Consider the following 21,931-nt stretch of genomic DNA (forward strand, 5'->3'; position numbering starts at 1 on the left):
CTCACAATGGGTAACCTTCATCATGGCCTCCAAAAGGAAAATCCTATTGGAATACCCTAGTCCAATGCAGTACAATTTTCAAATCTGTGATATCTGGTCTTTCATTTTGCTAAGATTGTAACATCAACAATTCCATCAAGATTGAGATTAGTAAAACCCAACCCAATACAGTTTTGATTTCCCTTCCGTCTGGTATGAGATCATATTGGCAAGACCTCCCAGTCATCTCAAAGATCATAGTGCCCAATTCTCATACAAACATTTAGAAAATGGTCAAGAAATTATTTGCCTAGATATAATGGTTAGGGGCTTGGTGCGATGGCTCATGCCTGTAATCCCAGCACTTTGGGAGGCTGAGGTGGGTGGATCACCTGAGGTCAGGAGTTCAAGACCAGCCTGGCCAACACAGTGAAATCTCCATCTCTACTAAAAATACAAAAACTAGCCAGGCATAGCAGTGAGCGCCTGTTACTCAGGAGGCTGAGGCAGGAGAATCGCTTAAACCTGGGAGGCGGAAGGTTGCAATGAGCCAAGATTGCACCACTATGCTCCAGCCTTGGTAACAGAGCCAGACTCCATCAACCAAACACATATATATAGATATAGATATATAGATATATATAGATATTTATACACACAAATATGTGTGTGTGTGTGTGTGTGTGTGTGTATAGGTAATCTTGAAAAGTCTACCTATCATAGTATTCTGTCTTCTTTTAAATACCATCACATGTGTGCCCTAGCAAAGTTGTCAGTTTTTGGGTAGTTAATATATGGTTTTATGCTATTTCAGATCAAAGTGTGCACTGATGGTAAGTGAAAGACAAATTTCCAGGAGTTCTGCTAACTGGCCTTGCTTTGCCTAGGGCTTTCTCGGTCTTAGCACTGAAAGTCCTGAGTCCCAGGACAAACTCGAATTGTTGATCTCTGTAGTTTCTCACTTAGTTCAGTAACCACCTGGAGACCATTCTGACAAAGGTGACATAACATCAGCAGGTATTAGTGTGATCTGTGGTATAGTGCTGGCCTTATTCCCTTGGTGCCACATTCTCCCTTACCCTATTCCAGTCTTTAAAAAGAAAAGCTATACAGCAATATTTTTTCATATATAACAAGCTAGACATTGTATCTTATGATCAATATGTTAACACACATATCTTTCAAAAGATATTTAGACGGTCATTCTGTAACAGGCTTCTACAATAGAAGATGCTATTATATCTGACAGCAGGAAGTGGTGAATCATCCTATTTGGTAATCACAGTTTGCTAGTTGTCAAAAAAAAGAAACACACACACAAACACACATTTTAAATATTGCATGGTATTGCTTAGCCCTCTGCCCCTCCTTGTCAATGCCACTGCTGTGTCTCCTGAGAGACCCAATATGTTAGGGCATGTCCATTGAAAATTGAAGCTGTATAATCTATTACAATGCAAAATAGAAATCAGCCTCATGCTGTGGGTAGCATTGAAACAGGCTTGTTACATTTATAAAGATTGCTCTGATAAGAGCATCCCCAGTTGGCCAACATATGGGCACTGATGAGGCTGTGTGTCTCTCATTTAAATTATAGTTGGAGCGTCCACCTTTGAGGTTTAACTAGCTTTTCAGTGGTACATTTCGCACCTGTTCAGTGTTACTAATCCCAAAGACTATTTTCTGTTTTATCCTGTGGAATTATCCAGAGAGGCCAATTAAGAAAAAAAAAAAAAAAAAAAAAAAAAAAGCAATTCAGGGAAATAAAAATGTGCTTTATCCCAGAGGTTATGAGATAGAGCGCAGGAGGGAAAATGAATTCATCTTTGAGTTTGCTACTTTAATTTAAAAAATAATGTCTTACATATGTAAAAAATTGGTCTATACTTCAGGAAGCTTTTAATGAGCTTTAAAAATCTCTATTAATTCCTAACATATATAATTTAGGTATTTGTGAAGTTCCTACTGTGTAGATTAATGGTTATAGTCAGCCCTTCCTTTTCTCTTCACAGAAAGAATAGAGTTTAATATCTCATGACTTCCATCTTGGCTAGAGGAAAGTAGGAGATGCTCTAATTTCTATTTTATTAATGGAAAGACCATAACACAAAGATATTGTAACAGCTCATGTAACTTTATAATTTGCCAGCATGCCTGAAATATGAGCGAGCTGGCTCCTACATCTCTCAGAGCTATTTGGTGGGAAAATGGTCCCCTTTTTTTCTCATTATATGTTTTTGTCCTGAAAAACGTAATTTGTTAAATTTATAAAAGATTTACTTTCTGGTGGGTTTTTAGGGTGAAACCAGAAGGAAGTCAAAAAATCAGGTATTAGAAGTTCTGTGAAACCAAAGTAGAGAAGAGAATAAATTTCTATAAATAAGTTGGAATAAGTGGAGTATTTGTGCCCTTCGAAGTTTCAATGAAAGCAGTTTTGCATTTGCTATGTCAGGATAGTGATCTTTGATATTTACTATTGTTTTGAAATGATTGAGAGGAAGTCTCTTCATCCATGCCCTGATACAATTATTGTGGTAAATTTTGGTACTATGGAATTAAATTAGATCAATTATGGAAGATTTTATGTAATTTTTCTACTTATTTTAGAAAAAACTCAGTGCCCTAATTGCTTAATAGAACTGCTCATATTCAATTAAGATAAAACTATAGTAGATTCTATTGTAATATTTAATTATGAACAAAGGACTTGGCTACACTAAAGAGAGTTCTGACCAAATATATAGTTTAAAACACATGATTCAGTTTTATTTGGTTCAATCTTACAATTTCAGGTCCTAAAAGAATTGTGGCTCTATTATTTCAATAATCCAATCCTGATGTAAAAATCTCATTTTTAAAAAGAACTTTTTTTTATTAGTCAGCTCTACATTCAGAATTTTAGACTAATAGAATGTTGGGAAATCTAACCAAGTTTTATAAGATACCCAAATTTTTGAAGTTTTGATATATGTCTTTTTTAAAAAACAATAAAATCTGCTTTGCTGTTTTCTTCAGCTAAAGGAAGTCTTTGAGGTATGAGTTGTGGGGAGAGGATGCAATGAATGTTCTTTAAAAATAAGTTTTATAGACTTGATGGAAACATCTTAGTATACTGGGAAGAGATTGTTGGGACTTACTAGCTCACCATTTTAGTGGCTTATTAAACTCTGCCTATTCTCAAAAGAATCTGAGGTGGTTCACAAAAATATGTGTAATACAAAAGGATGATAAATAAATTAGGAAATTGAGGAGGTAGGAGAATGAGAAACATCAATTGAAAACCCTTCATAAATTGAAGGACAATGGAGTTCATCTCCATACTAAAGTTTCTCAGCCTTGGCTGTACATTGGGATCACATAGGAAGCTTTTAAAAAATTTCAATGCCTGAACCCCACCTCACAGCAGTTATATCAGAATTCTGAGAGTGGGGCCTGGGCCCTGCTACTTAAAAAAAATCATGTAGCTTATACTAATATGCAACAAGAACTAAGAATTAAGGATGAGAACTACAAACCACTGCTCAGTGAAATAAAAGAGGACACAAGCAAATGGAAGAACATACCATGCTCATGGATAGGAAGAATCAATATCGTGAAAATGGCCATACTGCCCAAGGTAATTTATAGATTCAATGCCATCCCCATTAAGCTACCAATGACTTTCTTCACAGAATTGGAAAAAACTGCTTTAAAGCTCATATGAAACCAAAAAAGACCCCACATTGCCGAGACAATCCTAAGCCAAAAGAACAAAGCTGGAGGCATCACTCTACCTGACTTCAAACTATACTACAAGGCTACAGTAACCAAAAACAGCATAGTACTGGTACCAAAACAGAGATATAGACCAATGGAACAGAACAGAGCCCTCAGAAATAATACCACACATCTACAGCCATCTGATCTTTGACAAACCTGACAAACACAAGAAATGGGGAAAGGATTCCCTATTTAATAAATGGTGCTAGGAAAATTGGCTAGCCATAAGTAGAAAGCTGAAACTGGATCCTTTACTTACTCCTTATATGAAAATTAATTCAAGATGGATTACAGACTTAAATGTTAGACCTAAAACCATAAAAACCCTAGAAGAAAACCTAGGTAATACCATTCAGGACATAGGCATGGGCAAGGACTTCATGTCTAAAACACCAAAAGCAACAGCAACAAAAGCCAAAATTGACAAATGGGATCTAATTAAACTGAAGAGCTTGTGCACAGCAAAAGAAACTACCATCAGAGTGAACAGGCAACCTACAGAATGGATGAAAATTTTTGCAATCTACTCATCTGACAAAGGGCTACTATCCAGAACCTAGAAAGAACTCAATCAAATTTACAAGAAAAAAAACAAACAACCCCATCAAAGAGTGGGCAAAGGATATTAACAGACACTTCTCAAAAGAAGACAATTATGCAGCCAACAGACACATGAAAAAATGCTCATCATCACTCGCCATCAGAGAAATGCAAATCAAAACCACGATGAGATACCATCTCACACCAGTTAGAATGGCAATCATTAAAAAATCAGGAAACAACAGGTGCTGGAGAGGATGTGGAGAAATGGGAACACTTTTACACTGTTGGTGGGACTCTAAACTAGTTCAACCTTTGTGGAAAACAGTGTGGCGATTCCTCAAGGATCTAGAACTAGAAATACCATTTGACCCAGCCATCCCATTACTGGGTATATACCCAAAGGATTATAAATCATGCTGCTATAAAAACACATGCACATGTATGTTTATTGTGGCACTATTCACAATAGCAAAGACTTGGAATCAACCCAAATGTCCATCAGTGACAGACTGGATTAAGAAAATGTGGCACATATACACTATGGAATACTATGCAGCCATAAAAAAGGATGAGTTCATGTCCTTTGTAGGGACATGGATGCAGCTGGAAACCATCATTCTCAGCAAACTATGGCAAGAACAGAAAACCAAACACCACATGTTTTCACTCATAGGTGGGAAATGAACAATGAGAACACTTGGACACAGGAAAGGGAACATCACACACAGGGGCCTATTGTGGGGAGGGGTGAGGGGGGAGGGATAGCATTAGGAGATACACCTAATGTAAATGATGAGTTAATGGGTGCAGCACACCAACATGGCACATGTATACATATGTAACAAACCTGCACGTTGTGCACATGTACCCTAGAACTTAAAATATAATAATAATTTAAAAGAAGAAATTCCAGTAATTAATAAATGTAAAAATAAAGAATTATTGTCTTATAAAAAAAAACCCTGAAAAGATAAACAAAGTAAACAAACAAAAAATCCCTTGTGTTCTCTCCTTTAAACATAAAGAAACTTACTAGACTTTCATTGCAACCTAGTTTCTCTCTTACATCATTACTTTAATTAAAATTGACTCAAATTCTTTTTAAGAGTAAGTTATTTGTCACTACCCTAACTTGTTTTCAAGATGCTTATCATCCTGAGAAAGCAGAAACAGAAAATACTAGTCCAAAATACCGAAGAAGTAACTGTTGTGTAGTGGTATGAATATGGTGCTGTGAGAGAAAGAAGTGGTTCATTAGAATTAAAGAGGAGGGTGTGAAGAATCACAAAGGACTTCGTGGAGGAGAAAGCATTTGTTCCAGGCGTTGAGAGCTAAGAAACAGCTCTTAGATAGAAGGTGGAGGCAAATGCGCTTGAGGCTGAGGGAGGAGTGAGCAGAGGCCAAGAATGGCCCCTGTATGAGGGGATTTCATGGATAGAAGAGCCCCATAAGGCAAAAATGTGGCTAAATAATTACACTCACAAGTAATTCTCATACTATATTTCTTACAACATACTTTTTCAAGGCTGAATGTAGCAGGAAAAAATTTCCCATTTGACTACCCTGGCATTAAAGAAAACTGATGGTATCCTGTGTCTGTGGCAAAATAATTGAAATATTACTTTGTCCTTCTTATCCCTAAGATTTTCCTGCCTCCATTTTTTTTAAAGAAAGTTACCAGGCTTTGTGGTTCTTGTAGTCCTTGCAGCCAGAATTTGAGTAGGATGAAAGACAGAAGAATCCCAAGGCACATTGTTGGAAAAGTTGTATCAGTTGAGATTTTGCTAGGAGGGTGATGGGGGAGAAAGCCTTTGAGGGGGTAACAGGTATGAGACAGGGCTCATTCCTCTGAGCCAAGGGGCATCTCAGGGGGGAGATCTTGGCACCTTAGTTAAGTATTAGCTTAAGACTCTCTTACTTACATGGGTAGGGACACAGTGAATCAGGGAACTTCAAAAGGACCACAGTAGGCAACAACCATCAGGAAGTCAGTAGCAGCCGGGATATACTGGACATCAGCAGCTCATCCCCTCCAGGTACCTCAGAAATCTTTGAGATTCTGCCATAACCAAGGGAAAAGAGCCAGTCATAACTGATACAAAACTCCTACTGCTCTGAAGGATGATACAAGGTAAAGAGTTCATGCACACTCAAGTTTGTGGACCAAAATTTGTACCTGCTAAATACATGAAAAGTCTTGGCCTTAAAAGCAATACCTTGGGCTGAAGAGGATCAGGGAGAGGTCAAACCACCTAAGTTTCTGCCTTTAGTTTTTGGCAGAGCTTCTAGAATATAACTAAATTTTTAGTACATACTAAGTTCAAGATATTTAGTTACATTGCTTTATCTTTATAGTGTCCCTATCAGGTAAGAACTCATTTTATTATCCTTATATAGATGAGACCAGACCAGTCAACTTGGTGAAGTCACTCAAAAAGTATATGGGAAAACTGGATTCAACCCTAGGCAGACATGCCGAAAGCTCATTCCCTTAACTTTATTCTTGTGTCCCCTCCCTAGAATCTTTGTTCTATGCCCTACTAGTGAAACATACACACTAATAAACCACAGGATAGGAAAGCTGCCAGCAGAGGACTTATTCTATTACTCTTCCTCCTTAATAATGTGAAAAACTCTGATAAAAAAGGGCTGAACAAATTCAAATCCTCACTATACCAAACTTCCTTTTAGAGATAACTGGAAGAGAAGCATCTCCACTATTACCCAGCCTGCTCTTCTGGTGTATCTCTGCACATTTTTTCCTTTTCTGACAACTGGAAATTTTTCTCTGCCAATGACTACCTGCCATTTACATTCATTCATTTTGCTCTGATAAAGCGACATCATAGCTTTAAAGTTGCAATTCCACCAAAGTAACCTTCAAAGAAACCATCCCAAATCAAATGCATATAGATCTCTGTCTCCCTGCTCCTTATCTTAAAATGAATATTTGAGAAGAAAATCCTTTTGCCACATATTCACTGGAAAGGAAAATGGATTGCACTTTCCATACTTGAGGCAGGATTTTTGATAAACTTTGAGATATTTTGGTACTTTATGTGCCTGTCACTTTCTTCTGCCATGGTAGTTTTGTTTTCTGACAACTTGTTTATTGATATCAAGAGGCCAATAGGAAGGTGACCTAAATAGGGAAAGAAGTTCCTAAATGGTACTTGTGTTGAGGAGTGGCTTCTCCATAAACTCAGTTCATGGTGGAGACCTTAGGAATAAAAGCACCCTAAAACTTTCCTGGTGCTCAATTCTGTATTCCTCTGTCTCCATACAATGCAGTTGAGAAAATCTGTATGAGACAGAGATTGGATAGAATAGATCTGTCCATTTTGGTATATTCAGTAAGAGAGAGAAAGGGAGACAGAATGGATGCCTGAAAGTAGGATTACAGAAACATTAGTAGCTTAGTAATTAATGGTGAGATTTTGGGATTTTTATTACCAGTTTATATTTTTTAGGATTCACATTTTTCTAAAGTGGGCATTTATCATTCATATTAATAATTTATAAGCAAAAAATGAATAAGAGACATAGAAATAGGCTTATAGAACATCTGCAAAGAAAGGGAAAACTATATAACTCTAGCTTGAAAATATCCTTAAATACCAATTAAAATGATACAAAATGTTCTGTCACCCACAGGCAATGCCTCTGAGAACCTTGGAAAGGGGAAAGGGAGCAATGTCATCTGCACTCAGTCATGGAGGAAACAGCTGGACAAGTCAGCACAGGGAGGTGGTGACCAGTAGAGGAGACTTGGAGTTCTTCAGGTACCTGGAGATCACTGAATACTGGCCTTCCAGACCCCTTTATACCAGGTTCGCTATCCTGAGGGAAATGGCCTGCCTGAAAGGGACTAAATGAGTTTGGCCTTCATAGCCCAGAGAGGCACAGCAGAAAGTGTAGCAGGAGATCAGTGTCTTTTGCTGTTTGCTGTCTCTCCATTCTCAATCTCTGAAATGCCTTTCTTTAAAAAGCAAAATAAAATGAACTATCTTTATTGGCTTGGAGTTTTCTAATGACAGAAAAGGGAAGTAGGAGACCAGATTGACAATTGAGGTCAGAGAACCATCCGTGGGTAGACGCGGCACTGTGAGGCGACGTCGGGGATCTACTGATTAGCCGGTCTGGCTGCCGCTCTCCATCCACACAGGGCATCTGGCCACCCATTCCTGCTGATTAAGGGGCAGTGCTCTGGCAGCTTCTGACAGGTAACTTTGTTGTTTTGTTATAAGGAGCTTTATTTCCTCAGGATGAATTATGAAGATTTTTTTTTCCTTTTTGTTGTTTCAAAATAGGGCTGTCTTATCTGAGAATGTGTTAATTAAAGTCATCATGTATTACCTTGTTTCTAGTCCTACACATTTGATATGAACAAATTACTGTTTACAAGACAGCTTCCTGTACTTGGAATAGCAGCTGCTGTAACTCTACCAAGAAGAGCTGCCCGGAGGGGCTGGGGCATGAGGAACTGATTTGGAGACAGGAAGAATAAAGGAATGTTCACATCTAGATCGAAGGCAGGCGGGATGCTTGTGGTGCGATAGTTGGGTCCACTTCGCTTTCTGTTTAACCTCCTAACCAATCTGATGTTATCTACCCACAGACCTCCATTTCCCTGGTGCACTCTTTTGGCTGGCCCTCCTGCTAAATCTCTTTGCTGGCTGAATCTTAGCCTTCCCTAGCCAAAAGCCAATCAGGAAAACACTACCTCTATCTCACTAGGTTGAAGCATAGCACTTTGGGAATGGAAGCAACAGCAAGTCTTAACCTCACAGTCAGGCATTCAACTCAAATACATGACCATTTATTCAGGAAGCATCTGCTGTGTTCAGTGGCTTTGGGACAGTGCAGAGAGAGATGCAAAGATGGAAACATTGTCTCTACCCCCATGTAGTTTAGGACCCGTCTTGGGAAGAAAGCAATTGTTTACAATAACAATAGTAAGAACAGCAAGAGAGATGCAGTGATGTAGAATGGGAAGGAGATTCAGAGCATTCTTGAGTGAGCTGCTAATTGGAGGGCTGAGGGGATTGTGACTTCATCCTCTGCATCCAGGTGCTGCTGGCATGTCTAGTGCACAGTGGGTGCTCTGCAGTGTTTGCTAAGCCATTATTGAGAAGGGGTATCCAGTGGTGTGCATACCCCTTTGAAAGGGCTTACTAGTCATGTGAGGTGCTACTAGAGAGACAAGTTAACATTTTGAATCAGAGATGAGAGTTGGAAGAATATTCTAGTGGAAAAAAAGAACATGAGAAACAGTTCAGAAACATGGAATCCCTGCTCTACTTCCTGTGCTCACTGCCCCCGGCCCCTTCATCCAGGGATTTTGAGGACAGATTTCTCTACAGGTAATTGGAAGCAAGACTTACTTGGAGAAAATAGTTTTGTTGGTCTCTTGTCTCTGACAGTACTCACAAACCCTGCTTGCTTGTTTGCTTCCTTCCCTTAATCCCATTCTTTCCTTCTGAACCTTTCTACATCTTCCTTAAGTCCTATTTTCTTTTTCCCTTGTTCTGAGCTCCCATCACCATCTTTTTCCCCTGTCAACCAAGGAGAGAGGGCACAGGTGCAGTTACCAGGTCACCAAGCTAAACACAGCGCCTTAGAGTTGGTCTTGTGTGTGACCGTCCTGCCTCCCTCTAGGTATTTATCTCTTTCCTGTGGGTAGCATAACAGAAGCTCAGAGAGTTGATGTGCCTGCAGCATGACATAAATGGAAGTCACAAATATTCATTTTCCACTTCTTTATTTTGCTTTCTGAGTCATGGTGCCTCTGCATAATTTAAACCTTTTCTCTCCCCACTGCCTTAACCCCTGAAAATCTGCAACAAGTTCACATGCATCCTTAATTCTCCACTCTAGAATTCCAAATGGAAGTTATAAACAATGTTTTGGCTTCTTGTGAAGTCTGAGAATCCAGTGTATGTCCTTGGTCTTATAATAAAGGGCTGGTAAAAGTCCTTTTTTTTTTTTTTTTTTTTAAACTTGCTCTTTCTCTACTCTATTGTCCAGTTTTGGATTCCTATTTTCCCTCATCTTTGTAAGATGGCCTTCCAGATGTCTCTTCAAATGACAGCAGCCCTGTCATCTTCGAAGAACCTAAAAGCACTTTGGCTGCTTTAGAAAGATGTGTTTGTTTTTTCATCTTATTAGGCAGCATCTGAAGTCTCTCTGAAAACACAAGAAAAGAATATAAAGAGAGCCTCTCGGAAACTGCAAGTCCCATGGAAATTAAGGCCAGTAGTGTTTTGTATAATGAGGAGTCACCTTTGCATTTAAAATGGACTATTTTGTTTTAGATATAGGTGGAGTAGGATATAAATGTACACTTACTTGCTTCTTAGTTTATCATAGGAACGCAAGAAAAGAACTAAGAATAAGAGAAAAGGAGGAACAAAAGACAGCTCTGATGCCTTTATCTCAGGTTATTTCACAAAAAACAAAATGATAACCCTGCAAAATTATCAGCACTCTTTCCACTTTGGTTCAACTGCTCTCAGTGGGCGACTTGTGTGGAAAGGAATCTCTTTTAGCCTTCCTGGCTACTAAGCCACGGCAGATAAAGCCACAAGGTGTCACTATTGCTAAAATCGCTCTCCACCTACAGAATCGATTGTGGTTATGTGAATGTGAATTAGATTTCACTTTTGTTTCTAAGTATGCTCCCTGGGAGAGGTACTTCTTGACTGGCAGTGTTGCTGCCTCCTTCACTCCAAAGAAACTATGGCTTTGGCCAAATTATCTAGTGAAGCTCAGATTTCTAATATAGAAATTGGGTAGGAGATAATTTCCTTTTTTTTTTTTTTTTGACACGGAGTCTCGCACTGTTGCCCAGGCTAGAGTGCAGTGGCGCCATCTCGGCTCACTGCAAGCTCTGCCTCCCGGGTTCCCACCATTCTCCTGCCTCAGCCTCCCGAGTAGCTGGGACTACAGGTGCCCGCCACCACGCCTGGCTCATTTTTGTATTTTCAGTAGAGGCGGGGTTTCACCGTGTTAGCCAGGAAGGTGTCGATCTCCTGACCTTGTGATCCTCCCGCCTCGGCCTCCCAAAGTGCTGGGATTACGGGCGTGAGTCACTGCGCCCGGCCAGTGGGAGATAATTTCTGTCTTTCAGGGTAGAAAACCTTGGTATAGCTGAGTTTCAGAAGCAGCACTTGGTAGGTACGCAACAAAAGTTAGCTCCCCTAACTTAAAAGTGAGGAATAGAGTTGGAAAGTGTGCGTGAGGAAGAGGGTGGTAACTTTTTGAGACCTCTTTCTTTTTCTTTTTAAAAATTGGATTTCAAAGCTGCAAAAATATCAAACACAGAGGTCTGGTTATTGTTAATAGCTATGCCATAAAAAATGTTTAGGAAAAGCTGAATACTATAGCTTCCTCTTACATAATCACCATATGAAAGTCTCTAAGAGGTCCTGCTATACAGAGACTTCCTTAATTTTGTTTCATCCACAGTTTCTCAAGTGTCTGTGAGCAAAGAACATATGTGTATATATGTGTATACACATACACATACACACATTTGTGTACATATACATGTGTAATATATTTTTATATATGTGTATATGTGTATAATTATTAACATCCAAACTGAAAAACTTTAGTCTTGTTTAATTTCTTTGATGTACGTATGAGAAAACAGAAACCCAGACAGTAAGGTTTGGTTCACAAAACACATGTCTTATAAATTCCAAAGTTGGTTTAGAACCACTGCTGTGTTAGAATTGGCTCGTACCAGCTCACGAGAGCCAGCTATACTCTTCTCTTCCCAGTTCTGTGTTTGATGATGTCAGGTTGATAGCTTGAAATCAGCCACTGTGAGAATATTTACACCACAGAAATCAGCAAACACTACAAACCATTTTTTTCTTTTCTTCAAGAGAGTAGGTTTACCAGTATGCTACTGTTAGAATCTAGCTGTTCAGATGCCCAATAGTACATTTCAGTAATTTTTCAGTTTGTAAGGTACTTTGAAGATAGTTTGGCAAAGAAATGACAAAAACTCCAACTATTGTTCTGCTAAGTGTAAACGTGTGTGTGTGGGGGGGCTATAATATATATGATGCCTATATATCATCTGTAATACATGTCACTTCAGGGAGAAGCAGAATACTTCCCTCATATACTAGGAGATATTTCCATTTTCCAGCTGGGTTCTAACTGGCCAGGCCACAGTCAGTCAAATTTTAAGATGGAGAAAGAATGTTTGCTAACTCTTCAGTATCTCTTCTAGCTCAACTCTGATTTCTGGGTAGCTTCAGTGACCAGATCAAATCAATGGCTCTATCCATCCCACAGCTGGCTTAAGACGGCTTATTTTACAGACCCATGGGAGGTGGGGGTTCAGTGACTTCCAGGTGTTTTCCATCCATTTTAAAAATAACTCTTTCTTTCTTGAACCCATCTGTCTATCTACTCTATCATCTATCTATCCATCCATCTATCTATCTATCTATCTATCTATCTATCTATCTATCTATCTATCTATCTATCTATCTAGTTTATCATAGGAATCCAAGAAGAAGTATCCAATGGTATGGCTTTAACCAGATAGACTGATCACTAGACTATGTATATATTTTCAATATATTAACTCCTCATTACTGATATATATATTAATCAATATACATCCGTCACTGGAATACCTGCTCCATGCCAAACACTAATTAGCTATTTCTCATCCCCAGTTTTAGTCTTACAGAGAAAACTGAAGTGCAATGAAGTTGGACAACATTTCCCCAGTCACACCACTCACAACCATCTGCCAGACTTTAAATGCTATGACCCTTCCCTTGAGCCGTTTAGCCTTTCTTCTGTATAGAGAAAGAGGGGGAGAAATGATCTGCCTGGCAAGGACATTCTTGGACAAGAAAATATACCAGAACCAAGGAAGAAACCACTCTTTTGGAGAGGCCTCTATCAACTCTTTAAACTCACACTTCCTAAAATGGGAGGGTGGAAATGGAGAAGTTCTATGCCTTGTGGGGGGGAATATTACAAAAATATGTTGGGAGACATAAAGAGATTGCTACAGTTGATTGTTGGGTTCTGGACAGAGAAAATCTAGAGAAAACTAGAAGGTTAAAGTAGTTTTTGCAAACAACAGTTTGGGTGTTAAGCCAGAATGACAAGCTGCTTCATGCTACTTGGGAAATGGCTTCAAATCGTTCATCAGTGTTTCAGTCATGACAACATTAACAGCAACAAAGGCTCTGTAATTTGCAGTGCGATTGCAAACAGAAAACATAAAAAGCACATAGCCTGTGGGCTGTGACACTGGACCTATCCCGTGGGGCTACTGGGTTGTGTGCACGTGCTGTGGAGGCCCAGTGCCCAGGCATAGGAGAGTTGGAGACACTGGTATGTCCTTTGCTTACGCCTCCAGTTCCACTCTTAGTGGTAGTGGTTATGAGAACCCAGCATTGCAATAAAACCAGCTAGGAATCCCTGGCAGTGATGAAGAGGACCTGACTGCTCCAGCTACATAGTTTTTATTGTTATTATTATTATTATTATTGGTTTGGAGGATAAAGCTCTGGAGCTATGAAATGACTTTTGCATTCAGACTTGGATATTCAATTCGTGTTCGCTATGGTCTACTGGTTGAACACACAGATTTTTCATCTTGAAGAGTTTAAATATTTTATTGATAAATTTGAATTTGATGCTGCAAAATTTGGACTTGAAATCATATCCTATGCCACTATTTATGACTCAGATCAGAAAGGTGCCACTTCTCTACAACAGAGTTTGGTCACTCATGGTCAAGCTTCCAGAATCAAGCCTTCATCATTTGAGGATGGTTGAATTGACTCTCTTTTTAAGCACATTGTATGTTGGTTTTATAAACTAGGTTGCCTGTGTCAAAAGATCCCCCCTGTACTGACTAGTATGCTGTAGTAGAAAGGTCAGTAATGTAATATCTCATGACTACAACTCCCTTCCAAAGGGGTTCAAGAGTTATTTACAGGTGATTGCTTATATAGCTGGCCACATTCTGTGCCACATGACATTGAATTATTCTTCCACACTAGGCCCATGACCTGTGATCAGGTCAGAATTTGAACATGAACACCTAATTTCAAACTGGTCTAGAGTTGTGTGCCATGAACAGTGGTGGTAGTATGGAGTTTGGCAGCTATAGAATAATATCTGATGAAATAAGTGGCCAAGAAGGAAAAAACATCAAAATGTGGCTATAGGGTTCTTTCACCATGACAGCTTGTGGCTCAGCACTGGATTGGTCTCATGGTGGACAGGCCTCCTACTGAGCCAGTAGATGGAAAGTTTAACTCATGCACTCAAATAGTAAGAACCTACAGATATCCCTGAATTGGGAATGAAAGCAGTTTAAGAATGAAACAGCATGAAAATATAAAGTCTGATAGAATATGTAGTTTAAATAAAAAGTAAGTAAAATATTAAATAGTACAGTAAGATCTAATATCCATTGATGTTATTAAATGCAATTGATGATCAAACTTTCACTGCCTACTATTTTATTTTAGACCCTGAAAAGCATGACAGATTCAAAAGTTAATTATAAAAAGGGAGGGAAACTACATCACAGTCTTTGTGTGCTTATCTTTATCCACCACAGCAGTTGATTAGCACTGCTTTATCTGAGGATGTTACAATGCAGACACATCAACAAAGCTCATTTATTAATTCTGTTAATGAAATTAGATTGTCAGAGCTTGTTCCTAAATTTTTGGATCAAAGTTGAATATTAATAAGTAAACAGATAATTGAAAATAGAGGAGTGCCTGCTCTACAGAACTCCCCATTCCCACTTCTCCACCATCTTTGAACCTGTAACATTTACTATATTTGCTTAAGTCACCTATACTTGGAGGACCTTCTATTTCTTTGTTATATAGGAAGCAGATGCTTTCTAGTGGGATAGCCAGTCACGATCTCACTCCTAATTGCTTCTTCATTTTTACTTTTGCTATTCCCCTACATTATAGCTTGTCTCCAACAACACTGGTCTCCTCACCATTTGCCGAATACAATTTGTTCTCCTGCCTCTATGTTTCCATGGATGTTGTTATTTCCAAAAAGAATGCCCCTTCCTTCCAATTATAATCCTCAAGTCCTACCCATCCTTCAAAATGCAGCTAAAAATAACTTAATTTGGCCCCCAGAACAGGATATGATCTTGTCCATCTGGGGTCATCCAAAAAAGTTATTTTCAAAATGTGATGTGTATAAGAATCACTTGCAGAGCATGTTACAAATGTGGATTCCTAGGCTTTACTCCTAATGTTTCTGATTTAAGCAGATCTTGGGTGTGGCTCCATAACCTTCATTGTTTTTAAAAGTATCACCAACTAATTCTGATGCAGTGTTTGTGGACAATTTCTTAAAAGGATTGTATAAGCCAGACACCTGACACCTTGTGTTTATTGTTTTGCATTTTCTATTTGATTTGGATCTTGAGATAAAATGACATCATTAAATATTTTCAGAACAAATAAGTGAAATTTTGCCTGCCAGGAATTCAACCATCATTTGTTCTGTGAACAGCAGCAGGCAGCTGAAGTAGTAATCTTTTCAAAATCAAAGATTCTCAAATCCCACTGTAAAGATATCTACTAGGTGAAAAGGACAACATTAAGTAATATCACGCACGTCGGTTGTTCTTATCCATGTCCACTGAGTGGTCTTGACCCTTGATAAAATTTTCATCACTCTATCTAGAAAAGCAATAGGGTAATAGGATACATTTTTCACAAAGCTCTTATTTTTCTTTTTAAATTTAAATATGATGTTTTATTTGGGAACTATGTTTTTCCTTTCTGTTGCTATTAAATGCCTTTTTATTTTCCACATGAAATAGTAATAATAAATGGCAATATTTTAAAATATACATCTTAACTTAAAAAATTTGCCTCTATAATATACCCCATTTTTTAAAAATGACGAGCTACTACTGGTCAGTAAAATGATAAAGTCCAAATACCTCTTAACTATGCATTCATTCCAGCATCTCCATTCCAAAGTGCATCTCCTTTTCCTAAGACTCTGATATGTGATGTGTGGTGCAGCTGCTGGGTCTCTGTATGATTTTTCAATAAACCCTCTGCAGACAGTGCCATGAGGAATAGCTCCACTCCTTGAGGAAACACTCTACCCTAGACATTGACTGTCTTGAGGACATTCCAGACCTTTGCTAAATAGCTTATTGTGATGCCTTTCAATTTTGTTGCCTTAAAAGTGTCGCTTTTTCTTATGAGATGGTGGTAGTGAATGATAGAATTTAACACCCTTGAAATAAATCGATACACCCCTGTGATGCTGCACAAAGGAGAGAAAACACACAAAGTACTGGAATTCAAGGGCTTTATTTTGATTTATCTCATTTGTATTACTACATTGACTTTATTATATCTTTACAAGGAATAGAAGTTTATTATTAACCCTCAAGCAGTATTTCCTTGGCATAGAAATATAGTGCAGCAGAGATGTTTTTCCTCTGATGTGGAGGGAGCCATCCACTGAGCTATCTGTACTTCCTGGCTGGGAGTTGCTAACAACTCTGTCTCTAGAACAGATCAGACCTAATGATCATAGGACATTCTCTATCCAACTGCAGAAGCCAAGCATCATTTTTGAGATAGTTTTAAAAATTCTCATTATGAAAATATAAAGCCTTGGTCCCTGTCTTTAGAATTAGAAGAAAATTTGTCACTCTTTGGGGCTGTAATTGTTTCCATTAATTGCCCATGGTTGAGACTTGATGCCAGCTAATTTACCAATACCTTCAGAGGTGGCTGAGGAGTCTAAATATATGGTCTGAATTATTTGACAAACAACCATTGTCTCAGTTCCTCCAACCATGGAGAAAATTATGGTTTTTCATTAAGCATACATCTAGCTAAACTTAGTAAACTATTACTTTGCAGAGAAGCTTGGATCCTATTTTACTTAATTTGCTTTGTATTAAAATTGTTCAATTAAACCCAGGAAGAAAAATAAGGTGTTCCTCTAGTGTTTATATAGAAACAATTATTCCAAATGAGTTTCTGTATTAATATACATAGTATTTTGTCAAAAATTAATAGTTTTGACTTGAAAAAATCATAGTACTATATATTAATTATCCAAAGCAGTGGTTTTATTTATGACTTCTTTGACACAGCTTTCACCTCAATAGTCTCAACCCCAGAAGCCATGAAGAAAATAGAAAAGGAGCTGAATGTAGGTTTTCAGCTGGAACGGTGGTTAATTACTTCTGTTCTACACTATTCGTGCTGTATGGTCAGTAACATGCTAATGAGTTTCAATTAAGTTACCTTTGCAAAACTGAATTACCTTTGCAAAATTCTGCCAAGAAACAGAAATTGGGTCATATAAGATGGGATGTTGAATAAATATTGTCTTGCTATTGGTAAAAATATATGCTTAACCCCTCTACTCTCCCATTATCTGTGATTCAGGTCACTGCTGTGTGTTATGGGGTTATGATCATGAGTGTAAGTGTCTTAGAAGGAAGTAAAACAATTAATAGGCTAAGCAATTGTAGCTCTAACATATTTCATGCAGCCTGAAAGGTGTTCGTTGAACTGTTCTATCCTAAACCTTGACAGCACAACATGCTGAGGTGGGAAGGTGACTGGTCTGAAAAAAGGGGCTGGAATTAGAGCAACATTTGTCAACATGTTCTCCCAGAACACTAATCTCTTAAAAAATGAGAGGGTAAAAATGTATTCTGGGAAACACTGCATATTCTACCTTCCCTTACCACCTTGGAGATTTATATAAACTGAAGTGTCTGAAACTCCTGCAATTAAAGAAAGACCAGCAAATTATTTAAGCCTGTTAACCAACATCTCCTGATAGTTTCCCAAACTAAATCCTTATTTTGAGAACCATTCATGGAATTGGTGTCCTCGTATCTGGGAACAGAAATTTTAGGAGAGTTCCTTCCATTCCCAGAACTGGTAAGAGTGACTCATGGTGCTGAAACTATTTATATAGACAACGTGGTGTGTGCTCAACACCTGCTTTCCTTCTGGGAGTCTGGAATTTAGGTATATACTTGGCAGAGGATCCCTACGTGGTTAGCCCCGGTATAAACATTGGACACTGGGTCTCTGAGTTTCTCTGGTTGGCAACGTTTTACATGTTACAACTCATTGCCGGAGAGATTAAGTGCATCTTGTGTGACTCCACTGGGAAAGGATGCTTGGAAGTTGGCGCTCTATTTTCCTGAGTGTCACCCATGTGCCATTTCCCTTTGCTGATTGTGCACGGTATCCTTTCACTCCAACAATCACAACTGTAAGCACAAGTATCTGCTGAGTCCTGGGAGTCCTCTTAGCAAATTATGAAACTTGAGGATAGTCTCAGCAACCCCAAACATGTGTAGCAAGCAAAACAGACATGACTCTACCCTTGCAGAACTTACCAGCTGAGGATGCAGATATTATTATCAACAAACAATACTTACAAAATAATCACGTATAAATGGAAAATTTAGATAAGTTTTTTTTTTTTTTTTAGGGAGAAGTGCTAGTTTCTGTGACACAAGTAATGGCAAAACGAAATCTGAATTGGGGATGTTAGGAAGGCTTTCACTGAAGTGAGGATTAAGCTCAGTCCTGAAAGATGGGTAGGAGTTAGTTACTCAGGACAAAAAGAAAGGGGAGGAGCAATTTGGAAAGAGGGAGTAAGAATTGCAAAGGCACTAAGCCTTGTGGAAGATGACACGTCTAATAAACAACAGACCAGTATTATAAACAGGTTTCCAGGACCTCCGTTGAGTGGTCTTCCATAGCACTTATAGTATTGTACTGCTTCACACCAATAGCATACAAAGATTTTCAGTCTATTTTAACCCCTCAGCACTCTGATCTTGCCATTCCATTGCTGTGTATATCAGGAAAAAAAGTCCAATCATGCTAAGGACCTTTATAGATTGAGGTTGATCCCAGAGTCAAAAGATCTGGCTTCTTTTATATATGCCTTATTAGGGAACTTCTGGGTGCTCTTAATATTATACATCTTGATCTAGGTGGTGTATACATTAATGTGTTCAGTTTGTGAAAGCCTATTGAGGTGTATACTTAAAATCTGCACACTTCTTCACAGATGTAATTTAGCTCAAAAAAAAGTACTGAAAAAATGTGAATTCATACCCTGTTACTATCTTGCCCTGTTATCAACATGCTTTTGTTTTGTTTTGTTTTGTTTTACTTTGGAAAAATCATACAGTCTCATTAAGCCTCAGGTTTATCATCTATAAAATGAATGAGAACATCTGCCTGCAGTTTTTTCAAACTTTAGTGGAAATCAGATGTCTTAATTAACAATATAATCTGATTGAGAGATGTGATCTTAGCCTGTGATGCCATTTTAAAAATTCATACTCATTTCAGTTGCCTCTCAATTATTCACTGCCTAATTATCTAATGTGTCAGTTTTCTGGACTTCAGCTCTTCTCTTCCAAACTGTTTACCCATAAGAGGCATTTCAGCAGAAAATGTGGAAATAAAGAAAAGAACAATTTTTATTTTTTTTACTTGGCACAGATTTTGATAGAACAGGAAGAGGAATGAAGTCTTGAGTTTATGTTTTAGTATAGTTTTTAGATTGTCAATGTATTTCCATTGTGTATGCTAACTTGAATCTCTAAAAATTTATTTTGATAATTAAAAATAATTGCTATCATTTATTGACTTTATGTTATCATAGACCAGGCCTTACATAAAAGAACATATATATTATGTATAGATAGATGTAGGATTACAAGAGACTTTTGCATAAAACTTTACTGAATTAAGAAAAGAAGCATGACCTTTGTCATGGAAAAAAAGAGTACAGTTGAAAAGGTAGAGAAAGAGAGGGGATGGGGATTGAAATAGAGGTTGAAATCTTAGGAAGCCTTTGGAAGAACATGAAATAGTTCATGACATGTTAGAGTAAGTAAACCAAGGAGTCACAGTGATTGAGACACTAAGGTCTGTCTCTAGGGCTGGTTTAGGTAAGAAAACAAAGATAGGACCTTTCTGTCCTGTTCAAGAGAAAGAGGGCATTGGTTGTTGGGGCCTGCATACAAGATTAACAAAGAGGAGACACAGCTTTCTGCTTCTGCATGGTGCCCCATCAGCATCAGCCAGGCCTTACTCTCATCCATTTTACCTAAAAGAGGCTGACAGAAAAGACCATAACACATGTGGTAGCTTCTCAGAGATATTCTTTAACATATGAAGCCTTAACAATGAGGACAGCTTGCTACGAGAGGTGACAAGGTTGAGGGCAGGCAGAGTGGAATGGAATTGTGGCTGAGAGGCAGACCCCAAGTGAAAGAAATTAAAGAAATCACTGCATAAAGGAATGCTCCTAATATTTAGGCTGGTCATAAAGTAACTAAGAACAAACTTAAGAACTTTATGGATCTAACTTCGTGTCTCTTTTCCTCTCCATTCTGCTATCACTTCTCTGGAGCCTTTTGTCTCATCTATAAAAGAAAGGCATAGAAATGGGTAATCTCCAAGGTCCTTCTCAGCTCTGACAGCCTTGGACTCACCCTTCCACGTGAGTGCAGCCCTTTGTACTGTATGTAATACCACATTTCCTATGGGGAGGAAACTAGACTGCAGCATAGAATTATGAATTTGAACTTCGAAATTTAGACTGCTTTGATTGTATTTTTACTGTTCTCCTAAGGGAGCAGTTCCTGTTCCTTTAGTATTTGGAAACCAAACATAGTTCTTAAAGCGAATTGGTGAAAATGACTATTATCCATCATTCAACACTGAGGTCTGTCTCCGGGGCTGGTTAGAGGGCACGTGGCTCTTTGAGGTGGAGGGAATGGAGCAGGAGAAGAAGTTTATTATGCCAAGTACTGTGCCCACTAGAAATCTCAGGAAACCCACCCTCTAGAGCTCAGTGGAATTTGGAACCACTTGGAGCTTGAAATAATTCACTTCTGCCTAAAGGAAGAAAAAAAAATTTCCCTTTTTTTCCTCTTGAAATATCACCAGTTGTTCCAGACATTAAAAAAAAAAAAATAACAGTATTTGGATATTTTAAAAAGAGTCAGTAATATTCAGCTTACATTTGCCTTGAGGCTTTGTGACTTTATATTTCCAGTCAATGTGAAAAACTGTTTGAGATACCTGTTAAACTTTGAACACAGCAGGATTTACCTATCTCACTGTTTGAAGCTACAAATAATCCTATATATTTTGGTAATGAGGTAGAAAAGAAGCAAACCATATCCATATTTCTAAGTGCTCTGACAACGGAACTTGCTCTACTTTGGACCCATAAAATGAACCCAGCAACAGTTCCCAAATCCATCTTGTGGATGAACCTAAGATAATTCTTAGTTCAGATTGGCCTAGAGAGAAAATTCAAATATCTGAATCATGTGGAATATACTTAGAGGCTGGTTATTTTCATAATGAACTTAATAAATGACATTTGCATCAAGAACTCTGTGAATTACAGGTACTGACAGAGCTGTTTCATTTATTTCAGCAGCTTATGCTGCCGGAGAGGCCCCACATGTATCTGAAAAGATGTACCATAATAATTTGTGTCATAATGGAAGTGGATTTTTTTTTTTTTTTTTTTTGCTTTTAAATGACTTCATGTGAAAGTAAATTAAGGCCTCTTTGGATGGTCA

The 21,931-nt window shown here is 38.2% G+C and overlaps 1 long non-coding RNA gene across 7 annotated transcripts in view; it reads left to right on the plus strand.

Moving 5' to 3' along the window:
- LOC102131474 (uncharacterized) overlaps nt 1-21,931 on the plus strand; it is a 183,116-nt gene that overhangs the window by 147,067 nt on the left and 14,118 nt on the right. For 3 of the 7 annotated variants that reach the window (XR_006696815.2, XR_001489597.3, XR_010585779.1), the window contains one exon: nt 7,936-8,280. This is a non-coding gene — a long non-coding RNA (uncharacterized lncRNA). Of the gene's footprint in view, nt 1-7,935; nt 8,281-8,318; nt 20,836-21,931 lie in introns of those variants that run through there. The other 4 variants (XR_010585778.1, XR_010585776.2, XR_012433225.1 and 1 more) reach the window with 3 other exon arrangements.

The sequence above is a fragment of the Macaca fascicularis genome, chromosome 3 (assembly GCF_037993035.2).
Source record: "Macaca fascicularis isolate 582-1 chromosome 3, T2T-MFA8v1.1".
NCBI classification, from domain to species: Eukaryota; Metazoa; Chordata; class Mammalia; order Primates; family Cercopithecidae; genus Macaca; species Macaca fascicularis.